General features: G+C 50.7%; 1 protein-coding gene across 1 annotated transcript in view; it reads right to left on the reverse strand.

Annotated features, from left to right (window-relative positions):
- LOC126573413 (uncharacterized) overlaps positions 1-11683 on the reverse strand; it is a 70475-nt gene extending 58792 nt beyond the window's left edge. The window contains 1 exon segment of the mRNA XM_050233507.1: positions 11110-11683. The gene's annotated coding sequence lies outside the window, so the exon portion shown is untranslated.
- Between the last annotated feature and the right edge of the window lie 134 nt (positions 11684-11817).

Genomic DNA, 11817 nt, shown 5'->3' on the forward strand with positions numbered 1-11817 from the left:
GACGGCAGAGATGCCCAGGCCATAAAAAAAAACCGGCGCGTGGTCGTCAAATCACGGAGCGTGCAACGATGTCTTAATGATGGAATTGCCTATCTGGCGGCTATAATCGGCGGCAGCACCCGAAAACGGTAGTCCTGGTGATCGCTGGTGATCGCACCAACTGACACACAACCGAAAAGAAAAAAAAACAGGTGGATGGATGGATCGAATGGACCTCGCCGGCTGACGGTTCACGTTTTTGGTGAAAGGACCAACCGGCCCGAAGGAGACGTTAAATTGTAAGGCCCGTATTCCGACGGGTCCGGGATCCAGATCGGGCCTGGCACTGGCTCACTGGTTCCACTGGTGACCGCGGACCGGGACACAGTCCCACATACACCCTCTCTCCCCCCTTGAGCAGGTTGTCCTCATAAATCATCCGCGCGGTTCATCGGCTTCGGCTGTCACAGTTGTACATAACTTACACCCTGTTTTGATGGCGAAAGGGCAAGAGAGAGAGAGAGGGAAGGGGATGAAGTGGAGCACCCCCATGGGAGAGAGAATCTCCAGCGGTGGTGGCGGCCCCTCCTGGAATGCAACCGTTAAAGTCAGTCAGACAGTGGCATGCTGGTTGGTGGCTGACGTGGCATCTTAGTCTTATTAGTGCTGCTCCCGCAGCGCAGCACCGCAGCGCGGTTGGTTTTGCTGAGCGTGCGCGCGCCCGTCCGAGCTACAGCGTTAATTCAATTGCGACGCTCATTCATCAATCAACGCCGTACGGGAACTCCGCTCCACTCGTGCGCTTCGTAGCCACTGTGCCAACGGGGCCAGCAACACAAACCCGCAACGCTGTCCACTGTCCGCCGCGACTTCAAAATATATTACCACCGGCCCTTCCCTTCTTCTTCTTCTTCTGCTTCGTCTTTAGCGATCTGCAACTCGTTTGCATTGCGGCGGTGACGGCGAAATTCTTGGCCCAAATCGCTCCAAACGGGCGAATGGGGTTCGAGGGTTTCCAGCGTTCCGCTTCACAATTTATGGCAGCCCAGGAATGTGAGTCACCCGGTCAACTGGCCATGGGACTCGCGACAGCCAGCCAGCGAACCGGGGCGAGTCAATTTGGTCAAGACAAATTGCACAAATATTTGGTACATATTTTACCACCACCAGAGGGTCATTTCGAACCCCCGGGGATGCCCCCGGGGTGGTGGTGGTGCTGAAGAGAAATTAATGTTCGAACGAGTTATGATCCTCAACATCATCATCATCATCATCCTGAATATCATCAACAGCAGCACCATCGTGGATGAAAATACTTGAAAAATTCAAAGAATGAACATCGACTCGAGACGAAGCGGACAACGGCCCGCGACCTCCCCACCCTCCCTGAGATGTGCTGGTGGTCAGTTAAAAGTTTTTTTTTTTACATATATAAGGACGGACGAGCCGTATGTTTGAGTTAAAAGTTAAAAACAAAACACTTCACCCGGTGGGGGACGAAAATGTGATTGTTTCTTCATCTTTTCTGCTGTTTTGTTTTTTTTTTTGTCAGACGTTCGTTCCGTCATCCAATTGTGCGGGATGATTAATAACGGCGCACGCACCCTGCGCACCAGCATCCGTGGCATGCAAAGAGAGTTATGCCGAGCACGCCATCGCCAGAATATGATATGGCCACGACAGTATGATACTGTGCCAACGGGGCCCCAGGCAGGCGGGCGAGCGTGGCTGGTTGGTGTTTCTGTTGTGATTTGCCGTGTCATTGGATACGGGATCGATCCTCGATCGTGGATCGACTTTTGACTGATTTCTCCCGGTGATTCCCGCGGGGAGGCAGGGAACGGGGAAACATGTGTTTGGCTTTGGCCGCTGGCCATGGGCCATAAATCATAATCGGGCTCGTATTGAGCAGGATCGAGGGAACTATCGAATCAAAGCTTTGCTGCCTGGTTGAGATTTTTCTTTTGTTTTTATTGTTCATCCGATACAGGCCGATACAGGCAATTAGTAGTGACGACGCTGACCCTGTTCTGGTCCGCCGTGTCTCTGCTTATGATCTGCGGAGTAACAGATTCGACGGAGACGACAGTATCGGTTATACCCGTTGCTGGTTGTTACCAAATTTGGAAAATGGGGAATCTTAGGGGACGACAATTTGACATTAATAAAACTGCTTCAGCCTTTCTTTCTTAGCAGATCTTTGCTGCTTTCTAAATCATCATTGGCAAATTCTTGGCAAAGGAGGCCATGGGCGATCAACGATGGACAGACTAACCTGTGTGAGAAGTGAAAACATTAAATGATGCACGAGAGTCACACCAAACCTTATCAAATCGTCTAAAGTTTTTTTTCCATTTTCTTCCGTTTCTTCTTCCAGATCGTACTGGTGTTCGAGGCACATTCGATGCTAGTTTGAAAAGAGTAGATTGTTATTGGAATGCCCACTTGAATTCTATCTACTCCTCTCAACAAACCACTCAAGAGATACTTATTTCACTAATCTTTCCGCTTAGCGGTTCCTGATCACTCTGTCGTGCAGTATTTGTGATTTTTTTGCAGATATCACGTTCGGCACAGGTTACACCAACATTAAAATGGTCTAGCTTTATAGAAGGTTGTTGCTTGAATGGGGAAATATATTTCAATGGTTGCTCTTTTAACTAATTGTTTCAGAATGACTAAATGATTCTTCGAAAATATAACAACTGCTACTTTGATCTCTCGTTCTTCTGCATAAATATGAATAATTTTCATATCCTCTATCCAGCGAGAGCAAAAAGAGATAAAACATTTTACAACATTTTATACATTTTACATTTTAAATTGATCATTATTCTGTCACTAATTTGACTACGGACCAGCGTTTTAATTGTTTCAATGCCCCTCAAATAGATACCACTTACGGTAGTAACCAACGCGGTCCAACAAATGACCTTCAACCACATCTCGGTGTGGAATAGAATGCAGCTAGCGCAGCTTCACGCGCCACCATCACACCCTATTTACCGACGTGATTAACTGGAACGGGCCCGACGGAGAAAACTAAAAAGAGCAAACAACCGCAATAAAGCCGCTGACAGGTGCATCTCTGCTGCCCCTCTCTAGAAATGGCTGGCACTGACCGACTGCACAGGCTGCATTCCAAACACCCTTGGGCCTGGCTTATCAGCTGGCACCATGAGCTAGAAACGCGCCAGTGTCAACCACAAAGCACAACGGCACCACGGTGATGATGCTGATCCACTAAGACCACCTAGACATCGATACCGTTCCCTTCTGACGCTGGGTGGAGCGCCACCTTTGGACACGGAATTGGAATCGACCGGAGTCTCACCATCCACTTCCAACCACGATAACGTCGTCGGGAGTGATCGCAAAAATTCCCCGCTCGGGAAAGACAAAGCATTGGGGCAGGCGCGATTTGCTTATCACACAGGAATGTGGCGGAATGTGTAACAACTTCAGTTCGCATTGCACCGTTTGCAAATATTTGCACATTCCTTCGTTCGTTCGTTCGTTCGTTCGTTCGTTCGTTCGTGCCTTTATGCCCTGCGGACTCCGACTTGGCTTCAAGGTTTCGGATGCCTCCAAATTGTCACCAGCCAGTCAAGGTTCGGTCAGCACAATTTGCATGATGGCGCAGGCGACGCGACGAGGATATCACGACACAACACCAAGCCAAGTAATGGACGGCACCGGGGGCCCGGGGATTCATCTAGCAATTAAGCAGAAAAGCCCGAAATAGAAAGGCCGCAGAATCGTGCGCAGTGACGGAAAACAGTAGACGACCGTTGAGTTCCTTCTCCGTTTCTACACTCCAAAAAAATACAGCGAAACAAACATTAAAAGGTGTTACTGGCGCCATCGTCAAACGGACGACGACGTCGAAGACACGGTTTATCACACTCTCCGGTGTCGGCTCGTTATGCTCTTCGTTAAAGAGCGCGCTTTTCCGGCTTCTGATCGCGGGGGAGAGACTGCACATCTCTCCGTGTCCCGTGTAGCGTTGCATGAAATTTGCATTAAACTCCAGGTCTTCGGCTACGGCAGCAACAGCAGCAGGAACAGCATCAAAGGCACCCGCAAACCGTAGATCCATTCCGCCTGCACGAAGCTGTCGTCACGTCAGTCGTCGGTGCTTTGGCCCCGGACAGCGTGTGCGAGGACGACGCTAGGCGGTCGAGATGACGGGTCTGACACCCACCTTCACCGCCTTCAGACCAGATGCTAGGACTTCGTGCGGTCCATGAGGACATTGCGCATGCTGCCGTGGCCGCCTTGACTGCGCAGGCACTTGTGCCTTTCAGATACGGTCCCATGCCTTTTGGTGCCAAGGTGCCGAGGGGTGCGAACTGAACGTCGTCCCAACTGGAGACTCGATCCCGAGTCTCCGTCCCGCAGTTGCTGATTAACACATAACACAACGCCACGCCACGCCGTCCATCGTTTCCTTGTTGGCGGCTCGTTTGCGGCCAAAGGAGTCACCAGGCGAAAGGATGCCAGCCTGGCTGCCATCTGGCCTACCTCGAGTCAAGCACTGGTTGTCAATTAATGTTCATTTAAATGCAATTATTGCCAAACTGCGCTGACAAGCCACGGACGTGGACTCGTGGGTGCGCAAACACACATACACAGGAGTGTCCAACCTCGCACCTCGGAGTCTCACTACTAGGGGAGAGCAAGAGAAAGAGAGAAGTTCGGTTGCAATATGCAGTCCTTCAGTGGAGCATCGGTGGAGTGGTTGCGCCGTCGCCATCACCGGCCACATGCAGACGCATGTTCTTTCCCCGTTTCCCCGACGACAGACCAAGGGTACAAACTCTTCACCAGCGACGCACGCGCTCTTGAGACGTACGCAGACGTAACCGACACTTTCGATTTCCTTGAGCCGCAAAAGTGGACGCATGATTCCTGAACCGCATCGCGTCGCGTCCCGTCGCGCTACTTTACCTTCTGCAATGTCCTCCAGATGCAACGAACGGCGGGAATCCCCTCCGGTGGGAAACGATCGTCGTCTCCTGATGTCATCTATCTTCAGGGCTACAACACTTCACACCACACCGAAGTGAAGCGAAGCGATGATCTGCTTACAAAAAGCATACAATACCCATCGCCGTTCCTGAAGGACAATGCAATGGGAGAAACGTTCAGTAACTCGGCTTCACGCAGACACTACACTACATTCCTCTTTCTCTCTCTCTCTCTCTCTCTCTCTCGCTTTGTAGATGACCAACGTGAGATTGTTTAATAAACAAATATCAATACTAAATGGACGTCTTCGGTTTTGCGGCAGATTTATAGACCGGTCAGACCGGGCGTAGTAGGCCACCGAGGTAAACACAGACGCATTCATACGGAAAAAAAGGACTAGTACCGGTGGGGCTCGCGAAACAGATAAAAGTAATAATGATAGCGTTGCTGCCTGGCGGCCGGTTTGCTTCTCCAGCCATCGCCGTCGCCGTCATTCTGGCGGCATCGTGATCATATTTCATTCGCGAGGAAACTCTACCGTGATCGTGGTGCTCCTCTGGAGTCCCGGCTGCTGCTTCATCTTCGTTCTCCTCCAGGGATCATCCAGCAAGGCAAGTGCAGCCGGCGTGCACTGTCCGCGCTGTTTTATGTAGAGCTTTGTTTTACTTCGAACGAACTTCGAACCGGAGACCTGAACGAGGTCCCGGGGTCCGGGCCTGTCTGTGCAACCTCTTATTTACTGGCATCTCCTCTCGTTTTCTGTTTTCCCTTGCACCCTTCAGAGACTCCGATGGCGTTTTGTTTTCGTTTGTTCGCTCAATCGCCCTATTACTTACTTGCTATTGCAAGCCCTCTATCCTAGGGCAGTGTAGCGGCCCGTGCGGATCGAACACACCTGCGCACACGATGCACTTGAGTCTTGGCGAGCCCTTCTGCTCTCCAACGGTGCACTCCTTTTATGCGGATCGTCGTCTGATTTCGTTGAAGAACAGTACCGATCGTCAGAGAGAGGATCTTTTATTTCAACAATTATTCAAATGGATAAAATGTTCTTTAAATCAGTTTGATAATTTTTGAGAATGTTGCATAAACTATTGGATTTATTGGCTGCTTTCTTTGCTTCTTTGTGTAATGGGGATATTTATTACATATTCTTGTCGTTTGTGTTTTCTTTTTTTATCTCCGTGGATTTATTGATCGTTGTCTATGTCAACATGAGTTTATTCCAAGTTTCCTTAGAAGGAATACATAACAAGTAGTAAGAAGAATAACATAAAAGCTCTGGAAAATCTAAACTAAAAGACAATAATTTCAACCAGAATATCTTCTACGAATCTTCGCGGTTTCCATTACCGAATTTTCGTTTCACCATTCGTTCGATCTTATTCAAAAGATTTTCATCAAGTAGATAAATGTCACATTTCATCTGAATTTTAAACCAGCTACCTCGCGCCGATCCCGACCTGATTGCTCTCCTTCCCACAGACGGCGGTGTGGGGCCACCACCAGCGATCGTACGGCCGCGCGATCGACCCGAAAAGCGCACAATCGATCGATACGCCGGTGCTGCTGCTGCTGCTGCTGTTGCTGGCCACAAACAAACGGCCGACAAGATCAACCGTGGCGCAAGCTCTTCTTCTGCCCGTCAGCAGGGAATATCGTGAAACTGCGCCCAACTGGTCTGCGGCCACAACCCCGGTGCACAACTATTTCGCGATGCCTAGAAGGTGCACATTAGTGGTAGCGGGGGGATAATTTATTTATTTATTTATTCAAATTTACTATTTATGACTCCGTAATGATTGCATCCGATTCGAGTGCTGCTGCTGCTTCAGATGCTGCTGCTGCCACCGACAGTTGCAGCCCGCGGTGCTTACTGCGACTCCGCGACCTTCCGGGTGTGCAGGGCTCGGGACAAGCAATGCCGGGCCTCTTACGGTACGCGACGACACACGCCGCCATTTGCAGACTACACTGCCTCCGCGCAAAGTGCCCCATTGTTGCTGTTTGTTCCGAAAAGTTCATCCCAAACGGGCGAGGACAGCGACAGAGAGGCAGAGGCAGCCGGTGTAAGGTGGATGCTTGGTTGCTTGCAAATGGCATACCCCAGGATCGTGGGTTCATCATCGGCGCAATATGCAATTTTATGCAACAACTACGCTTCTGGGATGATGCCCTTTCGCGGACCACAACAGAGCCGCAAACAGAGCCACAGAGCCACGCAACATGGCAGCCGTGGTGAGTGAGGAAGCTTCTTCTCCGGATCGTGCCTGGTGCTTCCGAGACAACCGTCGCAAGCTCCCCGGTGTACGGTGTAGGCGTTGCAATAGACCACTAATGTGGCAAGTGCCTCTCCGTTGGCCCATCATCGTACCGCCCGGAAGCGAGAAAGCAGTACGGCGTTCCCGATCCGAGACCGACCGACCATCGCGAGACCGTCAGCGCCATCGGAATTGATTATCGCCTAAAGCGACGACCGCTGCTTGGGCCGCTTGGGCTGGAACACAGGTATAGGAATAGTATAATGTATGCCCAAACCAAATTCGCGCCAAAGGGCTTGTTGTGATGCGATCTTCGGACCTCGCGGACCCGGGCACCCGGGAGAAGTTTATTTACTCTCCGCAGCTCAAGGGGCGCCCCCCCCCCCCCCCCCCTTTGGTGGAAAGACGCGACGGTACACAGCATGGCGCGATGATTTCTATTACTTTGTCAATTCTAGGCCGGTGGTGCGCATCTCGTTGGCCGGCACCGGCAAACGTAACACCGCGGAACCGCGAACGAGTGATTAAATGTCCAGTCTTTCCAATAAAACTGTGGACTACTTTTGTAATCTAGCGAGCAGTTGTACAGCAAAGTCTCGCACCGGGATATCGGTCAGCACTCCTGCCGAGAATTCCAAACAAGCTGGCGCAATTGGAAAGCAGGCGTAGGTTGTGGGCGACCGTGATCGAATTTGGTCCTCGGTGAGACCATCGGCGAGTCTTAAGTTGCTGTCTGGGGCTGGGTGCTGCTGCTGCTGTTGCTCGCGGTCTTTGGCTCAAGGAGACCGACCGCCGGTTTATGGGTTTGTTTGTTTTATTCATACTTCATTTCCCGCCATTTTGTGCGCCGCCGTCGCCGCCAAGGTGCGTGAGAGCTGGGGAGTTTGCTGGTCCGGTCCGGTCTGGTGAATGCATAATCCTGATTGTTGTTACCACACTGGGTCGGGTACTTTGCTGGCTACCGGGTAGCACTTACTCATCGGAAATCAGTGTGAATCAGCTGGAACTGCACCGCAACGACGGGGTACAGTCGGTTCCCCAAGAAATGCGAGTCCCCGAGGGGCAGAATTCATGGATTCTACGTTAGTTATTCGCCTTGGAAGGTTTATAACGTGGTTGGGACCCAGGAACAAGATCCTCTTGCAGTCTAAACCCTCAGATGATAAAATCTTCGCAGGAATTCTTCCGGAACATCTCTGGAACACTCGCTGCCAGTCCCAAAAATCCAACAGCGAGCGAAACGATCGGCTCGATCTTTTCATCTGGCCAGAACTGTACTCTCGGTCGCGGCCAAGCTCCGGCGTTGACCGGTGGCACGGGTGGCCGCGAAATACACAAATTGTCCAGATGACACTGACCGCAATAAATAAGGATATTTACTACCTCGCGCGCGCGCGCGCTCGCTCGCTCGCTCGCTCACGCACCTCAATGGTGCCGCCACTCGACTTCCCGCGGATCGTGGAGGTTCGTTGCCGCCACCCACCACAAACAAAAGCAGCGGAAGCAACAGAAGAGAGGCACCAATCAGCGGTACAAGTAGCAGCCTTCCGCTTCCAAAAGTGACCTGCTGGCTGCGAGATGGGATGTCCGCTGTAAATAACGTGCTTAGCTGCAGATTTGTCAGCATTACACGCTGTGTGGCTGACTGGCTGTGCGGTCCAAAGCCATTCCATTCGGCGCTGTGACCAGCAGCAACAGCAACAGCAGCCACGAATGCAATCAGCTCTGCTGCCTGGTGGTGGGTTGATGAATGTGCCACTCGCATGAGTTCATGCTGCAAGATCGTCCATAATACCGTGCATTCCTATTATTCGCATCAAGAATCACCAATGAACCATCGATAGAATGGACCGTCCACAGGTCACGGTGAGTGAGTTACGGTTACAGCGGACACTGCTTCAAAACCGTCATTCCAATTTGTTCTATTAGTAATTTAGTCCCCAATTAAGGAGTTGTCCACCGGTCTGTTGCCAGATATCGTTGCAGTGCTGTCCAGTGGCAATGGAGGCTTGTGACCCTTGAACCGGTTTTGGGGATTTATTCTTTTTTCTCCACACTCCCCACAATCCGAATGGTGGCGGCACACTCCAGCCGTGAAGAAGTAGACGTGACACTTTACCACTTCCCGTTGCACTTTCGATTTGGAAGCATTCGAGCAGCGGGAGCGTGGTGAGCTGCCCCCCCGCGGCCAATGGACATAAATTAATCCCCAAATAATAGGGTTATGGTTTGTGGTACCGGGAGCTCACCGACCGATCGCGCCGGTGATGGATTAGGAACACTCCATTTGTGCTGCTTGCTCGTCGCCAAGCCTCGAGGTGATCGAGCGATCTTCGGTGGTCTCGTTTTTGTCGAAAACTGTTTTGTTTATTTGAAAACGAAAACGAAAACGAATTTATCTTATATATTTTTCCTTCAATGCTGAATCTTTCAAGAAGAAAGTGTGGAATTTTTGGATCATTCGAAGCAAAACTGACAAAGATGTTGATTTTTGAAAAGTCCTGCTTCATGCAATTGCAGACTCGCCTCTCTAAAGTTGAAGCCATGGAAGGTAAGTTTATAAAATATTTTCTTCAAAAGTTGTAGTTTATTAAAGCATTTGTAAAAATATACTTAGGTAGACAATTATCTGAAAGCAAATCTCCAAAAATGAGCCATTACTAATCAAAAGACTTGCCCATTTAAGCGACGAACTCGGTTTGACAAATCCGTCACCGTTTTCCAAGTCGATGCCCCGTGGAGTCTTCGTAATAAATGTTGATACTTTTATGTAAAACGTCACAAGATTACAACAAACAATGTCTAAACACAATTCTAGACCGGAAAAGTTTACCCTCTCTGTCTTTTCCTCTTTCTGTGAACCACTTTAGATCAATCGTAGCGGCCGTAATCTGCCGGCTTGCTGGTGGCCATAATGAACTTACCAAGATTTCGATTTAGTGCCCTTTTTGGTCGTCCCTTTGCCGCGTGTCGTACCACACTCCAGACTGCGGAGGTCGGGTGTTTGTTTTGGATTAAGAGCCCACCCTGCTCTGCTGCCGTTCCGTGGTCACTAGACACTGCGCCCAAGCCAGCCAGTCAGTCCAGCCACAGGTCGAGATAAAGCGGACTCCGGGTGGCGACATTGAATGCAACGACGACGACGACGACGACGACATCGTTGCGCCGCACCCTGTCTTCTTGATGGAGCGTGCGCGAGGCCGGTCCTGGTCCAGACCACTCCAGAGAGTCAATTCAAACTCAATCAAACCGCACGGCCGCCCGCCCGTCCGGATGGAGAACCACAGACAGACGACGCCAAAACACACACGAGCTCACTCACCAGGAATGCTCTCATATGACGCAACTCATCATCAGCATCAGCATCATCATCATCATCATCATCGTCGTGGCCCTAGACAAGGCCTTCCCTCAAGGAAGTGGTCTTTTGGGCCGGGCCCCTGGCCGGTAACATACATTACGCGCCAGAAATGGATCACCCCCTGCCGCCCCTCTCTTTCTCCTTCCTCTCCCTCTCTCTTCCTCTCTCCGTTCCCCAAAAAGGTCATGCCACGCTTTTTGCTGTCTCACGATTAAGCCATTCTGCTGGTCTGCCGGTCTTCGGTGGCGTCGGAACGCCATCTCGATCGCCTAGACGCCGCTACGGCTTTGCTGCTCATAACGGGTCCCGCGGATCCCCACAAACGATCGAGAGTGTGAGAGAGAGAGACATACAGAGAGGCTGTGAGAGCAACCGATCGAAAAGGGTGGCAAAATGTGGAGCGAACGAACTGAACTTCCTTCGCTAAACGCTCGAACGTGTCGAAGCAGATCGGGGCAGATAGTAACGTATCAATTAATAACGAATTTTCAATCGATTCCGCCCATAATTGAATATTAAAATTAATTATCCACTTACCGGACACCTCTCTCGTGTCTGTGTGCTCTCACGAACGCGCACACACGCGCACACAAATGTACAAACACGTGATCAGTAACGGTGCGTGCGCTGGATGCTAGTGCGACGATTGACGACGATTACAAGGCTGGAACCGTGGACACCGAACGTACGATCGCACGATGGTGGCGTTGATGATTGTCACTTCCCACTCCGGTTGGGGCACGGTTACGGTGGCCAGCGCACTTTCAGCGTTAGCGCATTAACCGGACTGACGGCGTAACCATCTGTGGAATCGATTTGAACCGATCGGAACTAATTTCGGTGCACGGAGCAGAGAGAGACAGATAAAAACACCCCTTTCACTGGCGGGAACTGTTGAGCACTTTTCGGGGGCCACGCACGGGCCTTCTGCACGCCAGTGACCTAATCACTCACTCCGCACCACACACCACGGAACATACGGATCTTCACGGACGTACGGACGAAGATCACGTCGCGTGTCACACTCCGCTTTTAACAGCACTTTCCTCAATCGATCTCAAAGAAATCACTTACTACCACTCACCACTCCACTATAGGTCCCTAATAATCACTAAACACTTTGCCCAACAACAACAACAACAACGAGAGAGAGAGAGAGTGATAGAGAGAGAACGTTTCAATTAGTTGTCGTATTGATCATCATTAGGTTTGGGGCTGGGTGAGTTGATCGATGGCCGTGGCGTC

Source organism: Anopheles aquasalis, chromosome 2 (genome assembly GCF_943734665.1).
Source record: "Anopheles aquasalis chromosome 2, idAnoAquaMG_Q_19, whole genome shotgun sequence".
NCBI classification, from domain to species: Eukaryota; Metazoa; Arthropoda; class Insecta; order Diptera; family Culicidae; genus Anopheles; species Anopheles aquasalis.